This window comes from Cupressus sempervirens, chromosome 9 (genome assembly GCF_028749045.1).
Source record: "Cupressus sempervirens isolate cs-2001-9-10 chromosome 9, ASM2874904v1, whole genome shotgun sequence".
In the NCBI taxonomy this organism is placed as follows: domain Eukaryota; kingdom Viridiplantae; phylum Streptophyta; class Pinopsida; order Cupressales; family Cupressaceae; genus Cupressus; species Cupressus sempervirens.
Window position 1 is genome coordinate 311,567,882 of NC_143126.1, and position 12,360 is coordinate 311,580,241.

Below are 12,360 nucleotides of genomic sequence, written 5' to 3' on the forward strand. Positions count from 1 at the left end.
AGTTCATAAGAAGTTTTACCAATATTTGTGGACCCTTGACTAAAATAATGAGAGGGGATAGGAAAGAGTTTAAGTGGACTATAGGAGCAAATAAGAGTTTTAATCTATGGAAATAGAAAGTTACTGAGCAACCTATTTTAGCACTTCCTAATTTTAACAAGGTTTTTCAAGTAGAGTGTGATGCTAGTGGTATTGCAATAGGAGTTTTTTTGAGCCAGGAAGGTAGGCTTGTTGCTTGTTTCATTGAGAAGTTGAATGATGCAAAAAGAAAATATTTTGTTTATGATCATGAATTTTATGTTATAGTTCAAGCATTGAAGAAGTGGTAACACTATCTTCTTCCCAAGGAGCTTGTTTTGTATACTGATTATCCAGCTTTATAATATTTGAATAGTCAAGGAAAATTGAACCAAAGGCATTTAAAGTGGGTTGAGTTTTTACAAAGTTATACATTTTTTTTGAAATATAGGAGTGGGAAGTCTACCAAAGTTGCAGATTCTCTTAGTAGAAGAAAAATTTTTCTAACAGAAATGGAGATAGAGGTGGTTGGGTTCAAGGAACTCAGTACATTGTATCCAAATGATCCTAATTTTGGTGAAGAATGGTAGGCTTGTACAGAACCTATTACACTTAATAGGAAAAAGTAGTTGGATCTCATGATCCAAGATAATATGTTGTTCAAAGGAAGCCAGTTGTGCATTCCCAGAAGTTCAATGAGAGAGAATCTCATTAACAAGAAGCATAGTAGAGGATTGGCTAGACATTTTTGGCTAAGATAAAACCATAGCTTTGGTTGTTGAAAATTACTATTGGCCATAGTTGCAGCAAGATGTGATGAAGTTTGTACAAAGTTGCAGAGTATGTCAAATGGTGAAAGAAGTGAAGCAAAATACAGGGTTGTATCAGCCATTCCCTGTACCAGAGAAGCTGTGGGAGGATATCAGCATGGGTTTTATTCTTGGATTACCAAAGATACAGTGCAGGCATGATTCTATTTTTGTGGTGGTTGATAGATTTTCAAAGATGGCACATTTTATTCCTTGCACGAAGACTAGTGATGTTATTCATGTAGCATAGTTGTTTTTCAGAGAAGTGTTGAGATTACATGGTCTACCAAAGAGTATAGTTTTATATCAAGATACCAATTTTTTTGGGTATTTCTAGCATACGTTGTGGAAGAAGTTAAAGACAGATTTAAAGTTTAGTTTATCACACCATCTATAGACTGGTGGACAAATAGAATTTTTGAATCGCAATTTGAGAAATTTGTTGAGATGCTTGGTTGGAGATAAACAAAAAGGATAGGATATGATTTTACCATAGGCAAAATTTGCATATAATAATTTTGTCAACAAGAGTATTGGTAAATCACCATTCCAAATTGTATATGGGAGTAGCCCTAGAAATGCTTTTGAATTGAGGCAGTTGGATAAAGGAGAGATAAGTAGTGCTAAAGTAGAAGATTTTGCTAAACATTTGAAGAATGTCCATGAGGAGGTGAGGAAGCACATCATAAAGATGAATACACAATATAAGGCTAAGGCCAATGTGAAAATGAGATATAAGGTATTTTACATTGGAGATGAAATCATGGTTCATTCGAGAAAGGAGTATTTTCTAGTAGGTATATATAATAAGATGAAGATGAAGAAGTTTGGACCATGCAAAATAGTGAAAAGGCATGAATTTGGAAATGCGAATGAAGTGGAGTTGCTTGCTAAATTAAATATTTCACCAATATTTAATATTTTAGATTTAATAGAGTATTATGAAGGAGGTGATCGAGATGAAGTTGCAGAAGCACAGTGGAGCATTCCAGCAACTAGTTTGGCTACAAAGGAGATTGAGGAGATGCTAGATAGTTGTGTTGAAAAAAGTACCTAAAACAGAACTAATGAGGAATGTCTAGTCAAGTGGAAAGGGAGACTAGTTGAGGATTCATCATGGCTAGCAAAGGAGGAGGTTAACCATCTTGGTTTTCCTCTAAACACCTGAGATGTGATAGTGTCACTTCTCAAATTACCTCAAGCTTCTGATGCAGGAACATCATGGATGTAAAGGCAATCTTCAATCACCCAAAAAATATTTTATTTTTATTCTTTTCTATTTTAATAAGGACTAGTAGATAGGGTGGTTACTATTTATAGGAACTTGCTATTTTTAGTAAATTTTTCATATGAGCTTAGAATGTTCTCATTTTATACAGGAAGGTTCATTTTAGTGTTGTAAGCCTACCATAAAAATTTCATTGTTCAAGCATTAGTATCAGAGAAGTTATTGCGGATTTTTGGTGGAAAAATTTGTAAAAAAAATCTTCAAGCTCACCATTGGAGGCCTTAGAGTGCACTAGCATCATTTTGAGCCTATAGATCAGGAGTTGGTGTTTCTTGAAATAACATGTAAAGCACATACATCTAAATCATGTAAACATATAAGCAATCACACATTTGACACTAGATATGATTACCTAGAAACCCTCCAAAGATAAGGTAAAATTGGGGTGAGGATGACACACAAAATGCTTCACTACTGCAACAATAAAGTGTAGCCAGTTAAGGTTACAATGGTTTGACCATGAATAATGATCTACCCTATGAAAGGCATGCCATGTTAAAGGCATACAAGAACTGCTAAGTCCCACCCTGCTAGAGGATTTCAACACCCTATTAGAAGTGTGCCTCCCTCCAAAGAGAAGGTAAAACGAGGGTGGGGATGACACTCACAATTCTTCACTACTATAGCAATAAAGTGTAGCCAATTAAGGTTATAATGATTTGACTATGAATCATGATATGCCCTGTGAAAGGCCTGCCCTATTAAAGGCTTACAAGGACTATTAAGTCCCACCTTGTTAGAGGATTTCAACACCTTATTAGAGGTGTGCCTAGTTAGAGAATTTCTAGACATTCACTTGGAATTCCACATTGTTAAAGTATTTACAACAGTTTTTAAGGACTACTCCACCCAAGAGATTTAACTAAAATTACCTGTTAGGATGTTTCAGCATAGATCTTGTGATTGGCTCTAGTTTCCTAATTAAAGATCAAATCCATACAATGTTCTTCTTGATCCTTCCTTATCTGATGTGAAAATTGTTTTATCATTTTGTTCTCTTTCTCCTCCAACTTATTCTACAATTTACTCTCTATAACTTCTAGGTCTCCATGAATGTTATGTTTTCACATGCAAACTTCTTTATTCTTCTCCTTTAGTCCCTTACACAATCATATGAAGTTTAAGGTTTTGTCCTCCTTAAGAAGACTAGAAGACTTAGGGTTAGGTATGAATCTGCGGCTAAGATTCATCCTTTTTGTCGCTTAATCCTTCCTATTTTTTAATTGGCTACATGTAATTGCATAGGGAATCTGCATACAGATTTGTCCTTATCTTCAAAAAATCATATTCTATACTTTGGTTAGCTAAAAAATAGTTTACATAATTGTTTGTGCAATCACAAACAAGTATGTCCAATCTGTGTTACTCGACACTTGAAGTTACTGATGCTCAACACATACTGTAATTTTTTTTTTTGACTAGGCACCTGGACTACTTGGCATCTATTGTTTACTCAGCACTTATATCACTCAGCATGGTGTATCTACTTAGCACTTGAGTGACTTTGCATGGTCTTGTATTTACATATTATACTCGACAAGTATTACTAGTTTGGCATGAACTTAGTAAATGACTTAAGTGAGTTGACACTCAATTGTCAAAACCAATCTGAGATCAACAATCTCCCCCTTTGACATGAATGTCAAAAACACTTTACTATACATAATTATCTAATCTTCTTGAGTATAATATATTCACAACTTAGCTTATATACAAAACTTAAATATTGCAAAATTTTGTAATAGACTATATACCTCAAAAAAATTGTAACTCCCCCTGAGTTAATATGCCTATTTTGTATCCAAAATCTTTTCTCCTTTCTGAGTAGATTTGTCTCTTACTGAAACTCATTGACTTCAAATGTGTTGATACTCTTTATCTGATATGCTCTATTTTTGTTCCTTGTTTGTTTATTTTGTTTGCTCCCCCTTTCATTATTCTACTTATTCTCCCTCTTTCTTCTTATTTTTAAAAAATTTCCCTTCTTTATTATTTTACCTCCCCCTTGCTTATTTATCTCCACCTTTTTCACACTTATGTCAAGGGGTTTATACACTTATGGTGTATTTGTACAAAAAAGAATTATGGACTTCCATGATTATTTTCAAAGCAGCATCCCAATTGTCACATGCAACATCCGATGACTTTATTTGGATTGCTATCTCTATTGCAAGGTGAACTAGTCCATCTAATGTAGAAATATTAGGATCTTTCTTCAACAAAGTTTTTACATATCCCAATTCTTTATGGAGTATCTCCATATGGGTTGAAAGGGAGGCTTGGATATTAGTCAACTTGGCTCTTATATTAGCCTCTTCTATGGTTAACACAGCTAGTTGACTTTGTGATTGAATTAATGAGTGAAAATGTTTCTCACTCTAAGCTAGGTTTTGAGGTAATTCCATATTTGAGGCTTTTAAATTTCTCTCTAGGCTCAGAATTCTATGGATTGTTTCTTGAGTGAAGAGTGTGAGATCACACAGTTTGGTGTACAATGAGAATATATTCTCAAGTACCTTCTTCACTTTCTCAATTTTTGTAGCCAACTCAACTTGTGTCAATGCTATGACACCAGATATCTTTTCATTTACTTTCCCTTGAAATTTCCTTTCAAACCATTCTAAAAGTTTGGTATTAGTGTCTTGGTCGTCATTGTTCACTTGTTCCACAATTTCTGATAACTATTCCAATAGTGGCTTTGATTCTATAGGTGTTGGCAAGCTGAATGCATCTAAGAAGATGTATTTGATTTCTTGTAATGCTTGCCTCTGTCTATACTCCTTTCTGAGTATTTCCTAATTTTTCTTCTTTTCCAAGGATTATTGCACTATGCCTATCTATTCTAATGTTATGGTTGCACAATCATACTTAGGTATCACTATTTCTTCATCTAGAGTTACATCTCCATAGTGAATTAATTTAGAAACCTTGGAGGAACTTGAGCCTAGTGCTAAGATCTATAGTGTTACAACTTTAACACTCATCTTTTGAAGGACTTTTGTAGGAGTACAAGATGTTGGTAATGTTACCAATGCTTGAATGGCCTATTGCTCCTTTTCCTTTGGTATGTCCTTACTTTCTTCAGATTTACTATGATCAATTACAATTATCTAACTTGCACCTTGTGTTTGTACATTAGGTTGATCATTTGTTGTTTCATTCTCTTCTATTGTAGTCTGTTGTTGTTCAACCAAATCAACTTTAACAGTTGTGTCAACCTTTTTGGATGTGTCTACTGATGTTTGTATTAAAGGTTGAGTACTAGTAGTTGAAGGGATCACAAAAGGTGATTTTTGTGTATTCACCTTATCCCTTGAAATGTCAGCTACTGCCTTTTGAAGTTCATCAAAGCTAACCAATACTAGTTTTTCACACAACTTGGCTTGTAGTGTGGATTGGTCAAGAATCTTCTTTCGGTCTTCTACGATTAAAGGATTGATGTTATAAGTAGAGACATTAGAGATATCCTTAACAGTTATAGTTTTTGCAGGCATGCATGTGTCATGTGGAGGGCTCATACTAGGCATTTGTGTGTCTTGCACACTCTATTCTTCCTCCTGCTTTTCAATTGTATCCATGTCATCTTTTTCCTTTTGTGTCTCCTCTACAATAGTATTATCTTTTTTAGTTTCTTCCTCTTTTTCATCATCATCATCTCCATTGTTTCTACCTTTAAACGAATCTTCTTCTCCTTCTTTAATAGTTGTCAACACATAGATCAATTTCTACATTTGAGTAGATTTCTTGACAACATCTTCAATATTGTTATGAAGGATGCTAAATGCCTTGTATTTTGGTGCAAACTATCTATCATATTTCTTATTTTCTTTGACAATCTATCCTTTTGTCAATTCTAGCATTACCTAGACTAGTGTGGATTCTCTAATTTGTTTCTATAGGTTTAAACAATAATGCCACTTATTTTCAACAATAGTATATAAATCCTTAGGCATTGTATTATCTAATTCAAGTGGAGTGTTCTTCAATTTAGACATCCTTGCATATATTGATTCCTCAATCAAATTTTGTTCTTACCAAGTTTCCCAAAATCAATATTTTTCAAACCTGTCAAATCTGCATTATTCTTAACATTCTCATAGATATTTCCAAGATTAGATTTTTGGGTGTGATTTACCACTCTAAACTAACTCGTATCTTCAAATTTTTTCCTTCCATCATTAGTTTCTGGCTATGTAATGTATTTTCTTCATTGTTTCATCTGTATTGGGCCCTTTTGTTCAGTAGCCTTTGTCTTTTCTTTGGCTTGCTCTTTGGCCTTTTATGTGGTGGCTCTTGTGCTTGCCCTGGTTGTTGGTGTTTTTGGCTTTGTTGGTTGGGCTTAGCAGTCTTCTTTGCCTTTTTATTTGCCACGGGCTGTGCCTTAGCCTTTCTTTTCTTAGGTTCTATTGTAATTGGTGCTTCTTTGTTTTTCTCTTCCTCGGCACCTTCCTCTTCAATGTCCTCACCCATGCATTGCATGAGAGCAAGAGGTTCTTGGACTTGTTCCTATTCTTCCTCTTCATCCTCTTCGTCTTCTTCTTCTTCATCTTAATTTGCACCTTCTCCAAATTTGGCCTTTGATTTTCTCACCAATTTGTCTTTCTTATTCATTGTGAAAGTTGTCTTTAACTCCATTTCAACTTTGAATTTCATAATGTCATAGTTACCAAATATCTTGGCACTTTTATCAATCTCCTTCATTACGAGTGCAGTGATGGTAGTTGAGGCTTCATCAACATTGATCTCATATCCTAAAGGTCTTAGCCATCTTACCCTAGGTACAGTGGCCTATATGTATGTGTAATCAATATCTACAAGAAAACATGTCATTGTAGTATTGTTCAACTAAAGAGATAGGTATTCTCATTCTCTGCTTCATAGACTTCTTGAAGTCTTCAAAATATCTTTTCATAACTGTTTCAAAGTTTTCACCCATCAACTCAATGTATTCATTGATTTGTATAGCCACTGATCTATTGGTCTTCCAGCCTATTATACCAAAAGATGGGAATACATTATGTACATAGAAAAATATGCACACAAGTATTGATCCAAATTTATATTGAGCACTTTTTGTCTTCCTAACTACTCCAAGATTTTTCATTATTTGTTGTAATTAAAGCTCTACAAGATAATAAGTATGATCTTTCTTGACAATTTTATAGCCAACACCAACTATAAGGTACACTATTTAACCTACTTGACTGATAAAAATTATGAGAAATAACCCTAATTACAAAGTCAAGTAGTGGGTCTATGATGGTATTTATTTTCATGCCACGTTTATTCTATTTTTCACCTGCGTTCTTCTCAATTACCTCTTTTGAGTCATGTCGTAGGGTCTTTGGCCAATCTAGTGTTAGAAAACCAGTCACCCTATGAACAATTCTTTTTGAAATCTTTATTGTTCCTCCTTCCAACCATAGACATCCATCGTGTATCTTACTTAACACTATCTTGATCCATTCCATTTTGAACACTGTGGGGAAGTCTAGGGCACGAGTCAAACCCTTGCTCTCAACAATCTTAAATTCTTCCTTCAAAACACTATTTTTACACAACTTATCATAGGCTTGTCTTATTTCCATATCACCTATACCTCCTACTTTGCAGTTATAATATTTTCTTACATCTTGGACCATTATGACCTTAGGTGGAATCATGGATAATGCGCCTAATAGGTTTTGTTTATAAGAAATGTATGGGATGGCTTTAAAATTTGGTTTTTTGACCTCATTACTAACTAATTGGACATCAAAAACTTCTTTCTCCTTCACATTCTTTAAACTGGAAGCCATTTTGTCAAACTAGGGTTTAACAAATTTTAAACTGCATAACTCAGCTTATGAAGAACACCTCAAAAATTTGATGAACTGGTGCTTGATCATGCTAGGATCTTTACATACACTTCAAACTAGATTTTGAATCACCTCTTCACTCTGCTTGCTCTCGCTTGAATTTGTAATGACAAAAAATAGGTGAAAATTGACCATATACCCTTCAAAGCTTCACATTTAATTCTTGGTGCTTGTACAGTTGTAAACTCGGCATCAACATGATTTTAGTTTTAGTTTTTATCCATTAACATGACCATCATCAATAGCTACTATAGGCTCAGCCTCAACTAATAGCTTGGCTCTAACTAGTATTTCACTTGGCATTCACAAGGAACTTTTCATTCTTGACAACAACATGAAAACTTAAAGATTTAACCTTGAACTTTTCATAGCATCTTGCATCTTTATCCATGCTAATGTAATATTTTTGGTGCTATTTTATTTTTAGAATTGATGTATGATATAGCACTTAAATATCAGCCCACTTACCTCTTGTTTTCTTAGTTTGATGAGGTGTGACCACTTGACCCTTTGGGTGAAGTGATCCCTTCTCCATTTGATGTACTGCCACCATCTTTCTTCTTCCATGTCTTGTTCATCTCATTCCCGATGTGTTCTACATCTGCCTTGCCTTTACCTTTATCAAATTCACAACTTGGTGCCTTGGACCTAGTTAGACAATGTTTACTTATGTGATCAATTTTCAAATAGCTGAAACATGTAGTTTGACTCAACCACCTCTTGTAATTACTACTGAAGTGAGTCCTAATGCAGTTTTTAGGTACATGTTCATATTCATGACAACAGTGACAGCTATATCTTGTATTGTAATCCCAATTATAAGAGTTTTCATAGCTTCTTACCTTTGTTGGCTTATTTGATGACCACATGGAATTGGATCTGCATTCAAATGCTCTATGTCCATACTTCTGACAATTGTAGCAATATCCTTCAAATCTTGGTGCATGCATGGTTTTGGTTCTCAATTCATGTGCCTAATGACCTTGATTGTTGCACTTATGACAATGAGTCATGTTCTTAGTCTTAGCATTATGATTTGTATTTTTGCTCCTACACACATTAGGAGTATGTCCTTTCTCACCACAACTATGACAAGTAAGTTTGGAGTTCTTACCTTTATTGTTCCTTTCCTCAGCAACTTTGGATGATTCTCCTTCTTCAGTGCTTGTGTAGCCCAATCTTAATGTTAGAGTAAATAATTAATTATTAATTATTTACTCTATTTACTTACACTTACTTAGGTTAATGAATGTAGTTAATAGTTGTAGTGATGAGTTATTGACAACACGGGAGTTTGTTCCCTTCTAGCATACTCATTCTTTTTGTGGAAGTGTGCTTAGTTGTCAACCTTATCTTCTACCACTTTTTAACTTGTTCTACAAGCTTCCTTGAGGCCTTTATATTCAGTTTTTCTCTCATTGTAAATTCATTCACATAAAAATTTTATTTTCTATTATGAAATATTTTCTCTTGCATTGTTTGCTTCAAGCTCTTGCTCCTTTGGTTTCTCTTCAACAAGCTATTTGCATGCAAGTGATCTTGGCAAGCTGTGGAGTTGGATTTCATCAACTTCTACATGGTATCAGAGCCTCCCTACTACTTCTTGGTCTGAAGAATTTTTGAAGCTGCGATTCGGAGACATAAATCTTAGTTTGTTTGTGATTTTTTCTTCAATTAGGAGGAAGAGCATTTTTTTAGTATTTGGAGAAAAGGAGAAGGAGCATTTGACATAACAGATCTGATATTTTTTGAGTTTTTTTCTTTATTTTTTGGAGGTGTGATGGTGGTGATTCAAAAAAAATAACTACAGAGGTAATTTTTAAACAACGATATCTCCCTTATACACACTCATTTTTTCGAGCAATTTTTTTATTTTTGGGTAGGATTTCATGATCTACACATTGGTGCAGATGGTTTGAGATCTCTATTCTTGAATTTTTCTGCAACTCATAATCCTCTATTTTTGCCACTTCAAAATCTTAGTATGAGCTCATCTAGAACATAATCAGGTTCTAGTTTTTTTTAAAGTGTATTTTTTTTGTCTACTTTCTATATCTGTAATTAGATTATAGGTTCGATATAAAAAAATACTACTTTTAGAAATAGGCCCTAAAATTGGCTATTGTAATTGCACTAAGTAAAGAGTGCCCAATTTATACATTGTGGGGGAGGAGCATTTTCTTTTCTGTAATTTACTTTAGAATAAGACCTTTCTACTTCTATCTTCTTATTTCTCTCAATGGCGGATCCATCTATGACCTATCTCACACCACACAACTATCACACTTGGAAGGCACAAATGAGCAAGCTTCTCATGTTTAGATGAATATCAACCTATTCTTACATGCCCTTTTGAGGTTCTTCAACACATGAATAAAATGGATGAGGCCATGGAATTGGTTGCATTGAATATTTCATACAGTCTACTATTTCACTTGGATGGTTTAACTACTCCACAAGCTTATTGGCTCAAATTTCAAACTTTGTTTGGCCAAGTGAATGAGTTCTAGGCACTTCAACTTGATGCAAGGTTGAATTCTTTGACACCTAACAACTTTCCCACCATTGAAGACTTCTTGATGAAGTTCAAATCTTTGCATACACTTTTTCAATGATGTGGGAAAACCAAGACAGATGATGAGTGTATCTTTTTTATACTCTCAAAGTTGAGGGGACAATATCATATCTTCTCTTCCACTTTCTACTCCACTATGGATGCCTTGGGAGACAGACACAGGATACCTTCATTTGAAATATTTTGTGATTGGCTAATTCATGAATAGCCCAAAATCAATCAAATGGATTCACTTTCAGGTTCATAGGCATAGGCATTGCTTGGCAAGGATACACAGGAGCAGAAGTTGAATAAAATATCAGATTCATCTTCTACTAGTTCATCATCTTCTAAGAAGAAGGAGAAAAAGAAGACTGAGACTCCTACCTATTCCTACTGTAGGAAAGGACCTCATGATGAGGCACATTATTTTTAGAAGAGATTTGATGATTATGAGAAACAAATTATAGATTTGTAAGCTCTTCTTCAAAAGAACACTATTTCTTCTCCATCCTCTTCTACCTCACAAGGGTTTGCCTTTCAGTCTTCTTCCACATCTTCACCATCTACATCAAATCTTGGAAAGGGTCATGCATTATAGGCTTTCATTGCATCTCTTTCATAGGTTCCCTGGATACTAGATGAACAGGTGCTTCTCACCATATGACATCTTCTCAAGGTGTCTTCTTTACTCTTGAGGCTTCTCCTATTCCTCATATTCTCATGGGGAATAACACTGCCCTACTAGTCTATGGGAAAGGTTCAGTTCACATCTAGGATGGTATATTCAATGATGTATTGTATGTTCCATCTTTGTCTGCCAACCTTCTCTCAATTTCTCAGATTACACGCAATGGATTAGGGAAGACAATTGAGTTCACTACTAATTCATTCTTCATTCAAGATCGTGTAACATGAGTTCTTATTGCTATAGGGGCAATTGATCCTTCCACTTGTCTCTACACCTTCTCACACTTTGGTCCACCATCTCCATTGTTGGAGCACACTACTTCTCTTTTACAGGAGCATCATGTGGTGCAATATGGATACTTGAACCTTTGTATTGTTCCTGAGATCCCTATTTTGACTACCACACCACATCCAATTGAGGACTTTTCTCTTCAGCGAGATTCTTCTTCTTCTGCTCTACCTAATACTCTAGCTCCATTCATCAAGCCTTCAGGTGTACCTATTGTGGATTTTACAATAGACATTCATGATAGTATCATCACACCTGCCTTGGGGATTCCCTTTCAGGATCCTCATATTTTCTCCTTTGAGCATCAGATAGGCCTTCCAGTTTTCTCTCTCATTCAGGGGTTCCCTTGTTTTGTTCCCTTGTTTACACTGCATTGGAGTTTCATTGGTTTGATTCTTTCTTCGGGGGCTCCATTATTCTTGGGGGGCTTTGGTAGCTTTTCTATCTCTCATGGGGGGGCTAGTTGTACTTATAGTTTTGAGAGAGTCTCTTGAAACATTTCTAGTGGAAGTTGTCCTTGGGGGGTCTTGTTGAGGCCTTCCTTCCTTCCTTCCTTCTTTCATTTTTTTAGCATGCTTGTACTTATCTCCTTTTGGGGGAGGGTTTTTCCCATGAGGTTTTCCCTCTTTCCCCATTTTTAGAGGCTGCATTTCTTTGCATTGTTCATGGGTACCTAACATGGCCTCATTTTCAGGACCCATTATGCATTTTCTCTTAGTTTTGTGAGCTTAAGGCATTCCCCTAAGTTTCCCTTAAGGGGGGCATTAGAGTAAATAATTAATTATTAATTATTTACTCTATTTACTTAAGATTGCTTAGGTTAATGCATTTAGTTAATAGTTGTAGTGATGAGT